Genomic DNA, 12,891 nt, shown 5'->3' with positions numbered 1-12,891 from the left:
TTTCCAAAATTCCAATTATTGCCCTTGGCCACCTTTCGTAATTCCACATCAGTGTATTCATAACCTACACATGCATACCAAGTAAGGTCCAATAGTGGCCTTATTCATCACAAGTCATTTTATCTTGAATTTTCCGGATGAACAAAAATGTCGGATGTAACAAAAAACCCCAAGGCATTCGGCCATAAGGAAAATTCCAAGAAACAAATTGTAAAATTCCTCCAAAAATTGTATTCAACTAATTAGAGGGTACACAACAAAGTGGAGTTGTTGTTGGAGCAAGGAAAGTTCAAAATCATACAAGTTGCCAAGAGTAGACAAGTGAAGAAGTTGAGGAAGAAAGGTGAGTTTCAATCTTGTTTATGGGTTCTATATGGTTTATATGTGTTGTAGTATGCTTAAATAGATGAAATCCATGAAGTAGAGGAATATAATATATAGCCGTGTGCATGTATATAGTTGTAGGGGTTATGTTTCAATTATTTTGCCTAGTAGTTGGTTGTTGTTGTTGTGAATACTATATTGAGATGTGGAAATTGAAAGTTGAATGAATTTGGAAAAATTGTGGTATACATGCATGTTGGCCGTGTGTTGTAAGTGCGTGTATGACCGTGCATGTGTGTGTAAGGTGTGGCCGTGAGCTTGTGGTAGGGTATGGAAGGGAATGAGTCAATTTTATGTAGCGTATTGGTTGTGGTTATGTTGCGGGTTCTGTGTTGTTAATGAATGCATAATGACTCTAGTGAAGTTGTTGTAATTAGGGACTTGTTTAGGAGCTATGTGAATGGAACGGGATGTCTCTTTGTATGTATGAATGACAATAACGTTAGTATGGGGTTATCGGAATGTATATTATGAGGTTGATATTGTATTCATTGAAGTTGTAAAGTTTTGAGGGAGGTAGCAAATCGATATTATGTGCCTTGATTGGAATATGTGAAGCGCTAGTGTAATTGTCGAATTATGTTAACCGTTTGGCCGGGTTTGAATTCCCGGGTTGTGTTTGATGAGAATTTGACGAAATTGAATGTTGAGGATGGTATATTTACAGAGGAAATGCTGCCGAAATTTCGGTAGCAAAGTGCTTCCTTAAGATTCTAACTCAAAATGTACTAATGAAAGTTTTGGTAAAAATGACCAATTCGCAGATTTCGACGAGATTGTGATGTGAATTTGGAGTAGCTAAAGGAGCGGAAAGAGGTATGTAAGGCTTCGCCCTTCTTTCTATGGCATGTCTTAGATATAATAAGTCGGGCACGAGCCTCGGGGACAACCCGGTTCCCCGGAATCCGTACCTAAAGTTTTCAACTTTTCGTTCAATTGAATTGAAGTAGAAAGTGTGCAAAATGATGAAAAGACCTTCTAGACCCCTATAACTTGCCTAAGTGGGACCCGATTACCCTAAGACTCATACAAGTAACTCTATGACACGTAATATGGGTAAATTGTATACGCTACCTCGTTCGGCCCGAGGTGGGCCCGATACTCTCGGATTTTCCTATAGTCTTGGTTAACGTACTTGCAGTGAATCTAAAGGGGGCCTTTGATCCCGATTCCGTCACCAAGTAATAAGTGCTATGACTACCCCAACGGGAGTGCCCCTATGATGATAATGATAATGACAATGTCGGGCAAGAGAATGTAGCTATGATAAATACGACCGGAACGACCCTATGACTAAGCCAAGTACCTTATGTAAACATTAAATTGATAAACTAATTTTCTAAATCGTATTTATACCTTCTAGTTATAATCTTATTTTCTAAGATTCCAAAACCTATGACTGTCACCTAAAATGCCTGCGATTTCATTTTTGGTTACTGTAACACTATTCTCCGTTAATAATCTCACTTTAAAATACTTGTTCCTTCTAGGTGAGACAAAGCTATCACTAGCATTTCGTACTGTAATCGGAGGTTACCGACCTTACGTCACTCCGATGGATACATGATTTTCCTTGGCTCTCTTGTGTGCTTATAGGATATATGTATATAAAGCGAGTAAACGTGTATGGATATGTATGTATACTAGATAAAGAAATTGTATATGAGACATGTATATGCATAAAAGAGGAGTAAGCGTATATGTATGTGTATATGGGGAAAAAGGGAAGGGCCACTGCTATATCACCACCTGATTCAGCTGGATTCCATCCTGGACGCGGGATGCCCGGACGCGGGATATGGGATGAGCCGTACGCGGCGTCTGTATATATATATATAATGTGTGATACATGTGTGATGTAATATGTTGGGTTATCGTTGGGGAGGGGATTGGGGGAGCCGATTGTATTCGGCGTCTGTAAATGTAAGCAAAAGATACCGTTACTGAAACGTACTGTTTTATTTCTGTACACGAGAATAAGTAATATGAAAATGTTGAGTCCTATGCCTATGAAAAGAAACGTTTCAAGGATGGAAAGGCAAGTCTACATGACAGCCGGCCCGAAAAGGGGCCTCCCTACTTACAGGTTACGTTCTTGCCTCGTTATACGCGCTATGACTCTGTGATATTATTATTGATCGTACTTTATGTTACTGCTTGAACTGTTTTCCATGCCTTACATACTCGGTACATTATTCGTACTGACGTCCCTTCTTGTGGACGCTGCGTTTCATGCCGCGCAGGTCAGCAGGTATACGGACCAGATTCCTAGTGCCCTATCAGCAGCATTCGACAGCGCTCCAGTTGTTCCGGAGCCTTATTTCACCGGTACTATTTTGTGTATGTATTTTCGGGCGCGACAGTACTCGGCCCTTTCTCTGTATAAATGTACTATGTCTAGAGGCTCGTAGACAGATATACACAGTCAGCTATGTACAGTTTAATGTATTTTATTCCGAATGGTCCGCGTTCTGGTGTAACGCGATATTAGAAAGTTTACTGCAAATGTTAATGTTTAGAAAAAAAAAAATATCGCACTGCTTATTCAGGATAGCTAAGGGGTGCTCGGTACAAGTATCGGGTACTCGTCACGGCCCCTGGTCGGGTCGTGACTGAAGTGGTATCAGAGCAGTTCGGTCCTAGGGTTTGTCTACGAGCCGTGTCCAGTAGAGTCTTGTCTATGGGTGTGTAGCGCGCCACACTTATAGACGGGAGGCTACAGGGCATTTAGGAAATGTGACCTTCTTTGTATTCTGAAATCGTGCGATAGAGCTATGTTACCAGGCTTCCATGCTCCTTTTCTAAAACCGATGTTATGGTTTCAGTAATGCCGCCGAAGAGAAAGGCTACGACGACCGAGAAAGCCAAGGGGGTGGCGGCCCGCAGAGTTGAACAGGAGCTAGACGAAGAAGAATCTCACAATGAAGCTCCCCCTCAGACTGTTCCTGCACCCCCTGCACCGGCAGAGCAGGGAAGAGCTCCAGCTCCAGCCCCCGCACCTCCAGTTCCACCGCCAGCAGCTCCGGGCCAGCAGATGGCAGAGGCCATCCAGTTATTGACCCAGCTAGTCGCCGCACAAGCTCAGCGGCAAGATGTGGACACAGGCGGCAGGGCGGTAAGCGCAAGGGCCCGAGACTTTATTACCCTGAAGCCGCCAGAGTTCTATGGATCGAAGCCAGAGGAGGACCCGCAGGGTTTTATAGACGAGATGCTGAGGACTCTGAGGATCATACATGCTTCGGATACGGAGTCCGTAGAGTTGGCTTCATACAGGCTGCGGGATGTGGCAGTTCTGTGGTACGGTAACTGGATATCATCGAGGGGAGCAAATGCACCCCCTCCGGTTTGGCAGGAGTTCACTGAGGCTTTCCTACGACATTTCCTACCGCCAGAGGTTCGACGGGCTCGAGCCGATATGTTCTTGAACCTGAGACAGGGAAATATGAGCGTTCGAGAATACAGTCTTCGTTTCAACTCGCTAGCCAGGTATGCCCCCGCCCTGATAGCTGATAGGGGAGACCATGTGCACCGGTTTGTAAGTGGGCTAGGGCCACATTTGGTTAAGGAGTGTTTGACGGCCTCACTCCAGGACGGGATGACTATTACCCGCATCCAGGCCCACGCCCAAAATCTGGAAGAGCAGTATCAGCCACGGAGAGAGGAGAGCTATCCAGAAAGGGGTTCCAGAAAAAGAGGCAGATTTTCCAGGGCTAGAAGCGAGTATAGAGGGGGGCAAGCACAAGAGCAATCCAGGTATTCAGGCCAATCAGCGGCCAGTGCCCCACCTCGATTTGTGGATAGGGGATTTGATCGCCCTACTTATTCAGGACCAGGTCAGGGTGCCAGAGCTTCGGATTCCCAGTACAGAATTGATTCCGGCAGGACGGGGATTCCCCCACCACGATGTGCTCGGTGTGGCAAGCCACACTCTGGGCAGTGCTACTTAGACACCGGTGGTTGTTTTTCCTGTGGTCGGACTGACCATTTTGTACGTGATTGCCCGCTAAAGGATGGAGGAGGCCAAACTCAGCCAGCCGGATCAGCGATCGGTTCGACGTCGACCGTGCGCCCTCGTGGACAGACTTCTCAGGCTCCAGCAGGCCGCGGCCGAGGTAGGGGAGGAGCACCTAGTTCAGCCGGTCCTCCGCACCGCCTATATGCACTGACAGGACGACAGGACCCTGAGCCTTCCGCAGACGCGGCCACAGGTAATTTTTCAGTATTTTCTGTGATAGACGTGTGTTAATTAACTCAAATTTTATTTTTCCCTATACTGTCCTCTGTATTACTGAACACACTGAGAATTTGGACGAAAAAATGGTCATACGCATAGGTAAAAAGGCGAATACGGGAAATTGCGAAGGTCCGAACCGTAAATGAAGGAAAAGACGTGTGACGCGGACGTTTCGAAAACTGCCGAGACCTCAACTTGTTCCATATTATGTGACATAAGTAGTACGGGGAAGCGGAAGTAAAAATATTGACGCCGAGATATCGGAATGCATTAAAGTTCCAAGGTTAAGCGTGCTCAGGTGGGAGTAATTCCATGATGGGTGACCCCCTGGGAAATATGCTGAAAATTTCATAAATGAGGAAACAAGAGACGAGTGTAAAATTAGGCAGCCCAGAGTAAGTTGGGGTGTGGAAAGTGGTTAGAAACCCCATACGAGCCATATAGGCTGAGACGGATGAAGCTAACAGAAAAAGAAAAGCCATGACAACAGAAAGCCTTGGGAATGAAGGAGAAAAGTACAGGTGTCGCAGGGTGGGACCAATATTGAATCCACACTGTCTAAGGCAAGGAATTCCTAATATGGCGACATACAGTAACATGTTTAGTGAGGGGATAGACGCAGCAGACGCCACAAGAAAGAAGCACAACTGTAAAGATCGCAAGTGGGCAACCTAAGCCTCTAAGGTGGACATGCTAAGCGACATAAGGTGTCTACAAAGGAGACCTCCCCGAAGTACTATACTGTGTTATGAGGCCAGTTTAACATTCGAGGACAAATGTTCTAAAGGGGGGGAGGATGTTATATCCCGCATTTTATGCAATTGGATAATTCAAGACAATCGCGGGAAGACGACAAGCAAGGCCCCATTTTATGATTTCTTGGCACATGAGTTGGTTATGAAAAATTTAGAAGTGAAGACAATGAGAATGGTTAAGAGCATAAAGGGGAATTCGCGACATGACTCGTGGAAATACGAAGGAAGACGTAGGGCAAATTGGAAGTCGGAAAAATTGTTTTCAAGAATTGCAAGAATTAGCCAAAAGACAAAGTGGGCTTGACATTTTTTTTAAGGGAAAATCATAAGCCCAACCGTCCATATTGATGGGCTAGGCCCAAAATTGAATATATTGTGAAATAAATAAGATGAATAAGTCATCTTTATCACCTTACTCTCTAGAACTTTCAAGAAAAGAAGAACAATAGAAAGGAAGGGCAAAAACCCCAAGGCATTCGGCCATAAGGAAAATTCCAAGAAAGAAATTGTAAAATTCCTCCAAAAATTGTATTCAACTAATTAGAGGGTACACAACAAAGTGGAGTTGTTGTTGGAGCAAGGAAAGTTCAAAATCATACAAGTTGCCAAGAGTAGACAAGTGAAGAAGTTGAGGAAGAAAGGTGAGTTTCAATCTTGTTTATGGGTTCTATATGGTTTATATGTGTTGTAGTATGCTTAAATAGATGAAATCCATGAAGTAGAGGAATATAATATATAGCCGTGTGCATGTATATAGTTGTAGGGGTTATGTTTCAATTATTTTGCCTAGTAGTTGGTTGTTGTTGTTGTGAATACTATATTGAGATGTGGAAAATGAAAGTTGAATGAATTTGGAAAAATTGTGGTATACATGCATGTTGGCCGTGTGTTGTAAGTGCGTGTATGACCGTGCATGTGTGTGTAAGGTGTGGCCGTGAGCTTGTGGTAGGGTATGGAAGGGAATGAGTCAATTTTATGTAGCGTATTGGTTGTGGTTATGTTGCGGGTTCTGTGTTGTTAATGAATGCATAATGACTCTAGTGAAGTTGTTGTAATTAGGGACTTGTTTAGGAGCTATGTGAATGGAACGGGATGTCTCTTTGTATGTATGAATGACAATAACGTTAGTATGGGGTTATCGGAATGTATATTATGAGGTTGATATTGTATTCATTGAAGTTGTAAAGTTTTGAGGGAGGTAGCAAATCGATATTATGTGCCTTGATTGGAATATGTGAAGCGCTAGTGTAATTGTCGAATTATGTTAACCGTTTGGCCGGGTTTGAATTCCCGGGTTGTATTTGATGAGAATTTGACGAAATTGAATGTTGAGGATGGTATATTTACAGAGGAAATGCTGCCGAAATTTCGGTAGCAAAGTGCTTCCTTAAGATTCTAACTCAAAATGTACTAATGAAAGTTTTGGTAAAAATGACCAATTCGCTGATTTCGACGAGATTGTGATGTGAATTTGGAGTAGCTAAAGGAGCGGAAAGAGGTATGTAAGGCTTCGCCCTTCTTTCTATGGCATGTCTTAGATATAATGAGTCGGGCACGAGCCTCGGGGACAACCCGGTTCCCCGGAATCCGTACCTAAAGTTTTCAACTTTTCGTTCAATTGAATTGAAGTAGAAAGTGTGCAAAATGATGAAAAGACCTTCTAGACCCCTATAACTTGCCTAAGTGGGACCCGATTACCCTAAGACTCATACAAGTAACTCTATGACACGTAATATGGGTAAATTGTATACGCTACCTCGTTCGGCCCGAGGTGGGCCCGATACTCTCGGATTTTCCTATAGTCTTGGTTAACGTACTTGCAGTGAATCTAAAGGGGGCCTTTGATCCCGATTCCGTCACCAAGTAATAAGTGCTATGACTACCCCAACGGGAGTGCCCCTATGATGATAATGATAATGACAATGTCGGGCAAGAGAATGTAGCTATGATAAATACGACCGGAACGACCCTATGACTAAGCCAAGTACCTTATGTAAACATTAAATTGATAAACTAATTTTCTAAATCGTATTTATACCTTCTAGTTATAATCTTATTTTCTAAGATTCCAAAACCTATGACTGTCACCTAAAATGCCTGCGATTTCATTTTTGGTTACTGTAACACTATTCTCCGTTAATAATCTCACTTTAAAATACTTGTTCCTTCTAGGTGAGACAAAGCTATCACTAGCATTTCGTACTGTAATCGGAGGTTACCGACCTTACGTCACTCCGATGGATACATGATTTTCCTTGGCTCTCTTGTGTGCTTATAGGATATATGTATATAAAGCGAGTAAACGTGTATGGATATGTATGTATACTAGATAAAGAAATTGTATATGAGACATGTATATGCATAAAAGAGGAGTAAGCGTATATGTATGTGTATATGGGGAAAAAGGGAAGGGCCACTGCTATATCACCACCTGATTCAGCTGGATTCCATCCTGGACGCGGGATGCCCGGACGCGGGATATGGGATGAGCCGTACGCGGCGTCTGTATATATATATATAATGTGTGATACATGTGTGATGTAATATGTTGGGTTATCGTTGGGGAGGGGATTGGGGGAGCCGATTGTATTCGGCGTCTGTAAATGTAAGCAAAAGATACCGTTACTGAAACGTACTGTTTTATTTCTGTACACGAGAATAAGTAATATGAAAATGTTGAGTCCTATGCCTATGAAAAGAAACGTTTCAAGGATGGAAAGGCAAGTCTACATGACAGCCGGCCCGAAAAGGGGCCTCCCTACTTACAGGTTACGTTCTTGCCTCGTTATACGCGCTATGACTCTGTGATATTATTATTGATCGTACTTTATGTTACTGCTTGAACTGTTTTCCATGCCTTACATACTCGGTACATTATTCGTACTGACGTCCCTTCTTGTGGACGCTGCGTTTCATGCCGCGCAGGTCAGCAGGTATACGGACCAGATTCCTAGTGCCCTATCAGCAGCATTCGACAGCGCTCCAGTTGTTCCGGAGCCTTATTTCACCGGTACTATTTTGTGTATGTATTTTCGGGCGCGACAGTACTCGGCCCTTTCTCTGTATAAATGTACTATGTCTAGAGGCTCGTAGACAGATATACACAGTCAGCTATGTACAGTTTAATGTATTTTATTCCGAATGGTCCGCGTTCTGGTGTAACGCGATATTAGAAAGTTTACTGCAAATGTTAATGTTTAGAAAAAACAAAATATGGCACTGCTTATTCAGGATAGCTAAGGGGTGCTCGGTACAAGTATCGGGTACTCGTCACGGCCCCTGGTCGGGTCGTGACAATCCCCTAGATTGTTAATGAACTTATAAACAAGTGTCAAGAAGGTTCCATAAGGATTTGAGATCAAACGAGTCGACGAAAATTATTTTCGGAAAACTGTGGATTGTACGGTCCATTATACGGACCGTACAAAAGATACGGACCGTAGGTATGGCCGTATAACCTGTCCAGAGGAGATACTCCACTGGAACCATTATATGGTCACACATACGGACCGTATGTGTGTCCGTATAAATGGGTCGGGACAGAATTATGTGTATTTAATAAGGGACCAAGTTCATTTCATTTCATTTCTCTTCACACCCCTTCTCTATAAAACATCTCTCTATACTTCTCCAATAAGAATTCAAGGGGTATTTGTGATCAATTACATCAAACCAAGTGAATCAAATGTAAGAAACTCATTAAAGTTCATCTAAGTCAAGGAATCCAAGTGAAGGTGAAACTAGGGTTTTTCTCAAGTGAAGTGGTTGCACTCAAGGGTCATTCCTAGACCATCTAAGGTAAGTTTTATGGTATTTACATGTTGATTAAGGTATTTGAAAGTTGAAACACTTCGATTGTGAAAGGATATAGAAAATGGGTCAAGAAAGTGTGAATAGTGTCATTTTGAGTGATAACTTGAATTAAGTCACGATTATTGATGTGTTGTGATATGGTTATGTTATCAATGATATTGATGACAAGGGACAGGTATTATATGCAAGAAAACGTGCTATTATACTATGACCATGATTATGGATGAATTGAAGTGAAATTGTGAAATGAGGGTAATGTAGATGAATGACGATTGATGATTATGATATTGTGAACGTTCTTATGAATTTTTGGGAGTTGATATACAATATGGGAAAGGTTGTATAAGAAAAGAAAATGCTGCCCAAGTTTCTCTAGCTCTAGTAGGCACATTCATATAATCGATTCGCTAATGTGAATGCAAATTCTCTTGAAGGTAGAAACGTGAGCATTGAAGGAGAACAACCAAGCGATGGAAATTGTTAAATGAAAGAGGTATGTAAGGCTAGTCCTTCCTTTCTAAGGCATGAATCTTATGGTATGAATCTTCCTATCTCTCTATGATTTTCCTACACATTGGGAACTATGAATCTACGAGTATAAAGAACTTCATATGAGATAAAGAAAAGAGATACGTTACGAATATGACGATACCGATGATGAATCTAAGTCTAGAAGTCATAAAGCTCATGATATTCCTAAGAAGCCGATGATCCTTACATGATTCCGATGATAGTATTTTCCTTACCTCTCCATGACTTTCCTACCTTCCGGAAAACTAAGAGCCTATGTTCATGAATAGCCATGTGGGATAAGATAAGAGATATTTTACGAATGAGATAATGATGATGATGAGTCTAAGTCTAAATATTCTAAGGCCTATAATATTATGGTTCTACAAGGCTAATGATCCATATTATGATCCATTGATGTTGTTCATTGAATACACTCACCTTATATGCTTATTCCTTCAAGGTGAGGCATAATGCTTATGAATACTCTATAATGGAATCGGGGGGCTCTTGACCTTATGTCACCCCGACATTGTTATATGTTGTCTACAAGCTCTAATACGTGTCCTATGACCAATGTTCCGAAAAGTTACGAGTCTATGTTCATAAGGTGTTCCATATGAGATTAAGGAAAGAGATATGCCATAGATACGATGATAGTAATCATGAGCCTAAGTTAGAGATTATAAAGTTTATTATGCGACATTATTATGAAGTTCACGCTATGAATGCGATGCGATTCTCACAGATCCAAATGTATGAGAGGTTATGATAAGTTTATGAGATATATGTGATAATATTGATGACTATGTTGATAGTGATGATGATAATGATGGCGATGATAATAGTGATGACGCTAAAGATATTTATGGGCTTCTATGTATATATCTATGTACCTATGTATGACTATTATGAAACCTCGAGCTAATATTGCCAGGTAGAATGTATATGTATATGTATATATATATTTATGTAACGCGCGCACACCTCTGCAGTTGGGTACAGATAACCCTGAAGCTTTGGTAGAGCCAGGTATATGTAACCCTGAAGCCTTGGTTCGCCAGGTATGTGTAACCCTGAAGCCTTGGTTGGCCAGGTATGTATATGATATAAATATGTATCTGATATGAATATGTATATGATATGGATACGTACATGATATAGACATGAATATGATATATGTAGGAAAAGCCCGGAAAATATGTGTGTGATATTGTCAAGCCACTATGTGGCCCTATACGGACAACGTTTAATGTTTATGAGCAGATGCGGTGTTATAATACATATGTATGTATGATACAATGATGTATGAGCTATGATGATACATGTACCGTGATAATATATGATATAGGCATGAAAGGTATCCTCCCTTAAAAGTTACGCAGGTTATGTCCTCATCTTATGTCTTATGATTCTCTATTATGTTTATTTCATTTATGCCTTACATACTCAGTACAATATTCGTACTGACGTCCGTTTACTTTGGACGTTGTGTTTATGCCCATAGGTAGACAAGGAGGCGACCCAGATTTATAGAAGTCGATAAGCAGAGTTTTGAAAGCACTCCATTATTTTGGAGGTGCCATTGATTTACCATTTTCTGTACATGTATGTTTTGGGCACGACGGGGTCCTGTCCCGTCCATATGTCTAGTATTCTAGTAGAGGCTCGTAGATACGTATGTGTGGGTAGTATGGTCTCACGATTTTCCACAGGTATGTATGTATTATGTGGATAGACGAAGGGCTTATGTGTATGTATATATATATATATATATATGAAAAGTAATTATGTTTCCAAATGAGAAATGATTTTCTTATGATTTGAGCATGGTAAGTAAGGGAATGAGTGGTGCTCATTGGTTAGCCCTGGGTACCCGTCACGGCCCCTAGTCAGGTCGTGACAGATGGGATCATGCCTTAAGAAAGAAGGATTAGCATTACATACATCGCCGTCTTCTTAACTACTTAACGTTCACCGTCGAAGCTTGGAGAATCTACATTTAAAGGATTCATGCCTTGGTTAAGCCTTAAAGATACTATTAAATATAAACTTGAACAATTCATGAGTTAACAAAAATTTGGTAGCATCTCCCCTATTTCATCTACTTCCATCATATTACAAAACAACTCCCAAACATCCATAATAACATCCGCAATATCGTAATCAAGTAATCGCATGCCATTAAGTCCTCAAAATTCATTCTCATGTTCAACTTATACTAACAACTTCACACCCAACCTTAGCACATTTTCATACAACGCTTCATCATCACTATTATTACCTTCCATAATAAGATTACATCCATATCATACTAAGAATCAGAAAGTAAGTTAGCTTACTACTCAAAAACATCATAAAAGCAACATTTAGATCTCATTTTCTACTTTCTTCTTTACCCAACTTGTTCAACAACTAAGTATTCTTAATAACATGAAATAAGCATGAAAAATAACCTTTTATATCACAATAATGATCTTTAGAGCAATATACCAACTTGTGCAAAACCCTAGCAACAATACCTAAGTAGATCTTGAAGTCTACTAACCCTAGTAAGCCTTATAATACATGAACACTTCAATTCTTGCTATTTTATCTTTGTTTTCCCTTGGGTTGGAGTGGAATATTCTTGGAGAAGGGTTTTGGAGCTCCCAAGACTTTTGGAAATGTGGGAAATGAAATAAAAGAACAAGGGTCATATATTTATACAAAAATAAAAAATCTGCCCGATGGACTTATACGGACAACTTATACGGTCCATATAAGTGGACCATAAAATACCACCCTGAAAATACCCCTCTCTGTAAGGGTTATGTTATACGGACCCCCTTGTACGGACCGTATAAGGTTATACGGACTGTATAAGTGGTCGTATCACTCACAGTTATCCGAAACTTTCTCTCGTTGATTCGTTTGACTTCCAATCCTCGTAGAACCTTCTTGGCACTTATATAACAATTCATTAACCATACAATAGGCCCTATAGCATACCCTCAAGATATTACCAAATAAATATTAGCTCAATTATAGCAAAAACCTTTCCGAATGCGACTTACATTTCACTTCCTTCAACAAACCAAATTTCACATATTTATATGACTTCAAAATCTTATAGTATGCACTTTAAGCTATCTAATACTTCTCTTAATCTTGTAAGGATTTCATAATCACCTTAAGCTCACATTAGCCTACTCA

Source organism: Lycium barbarum, chromosome 7 (assembly GCF_019175385.1).
Source record: "Lycium barbarum isolate Lr01 chromosome 7, ASM1917538v2, whole genome shotgun sequence".
NCBI classification, from domain to species: Eukaryota; Viridiplantae; Streptophyta; class Magnoliopsida; order Solanales; family Solanaceae; genus Lycium; species Lycium barbarum.
The sequence above is the reverse complement of the archived record's forward strand: the minus strand, read 5'-3'. Positions refer to the sequence as shown.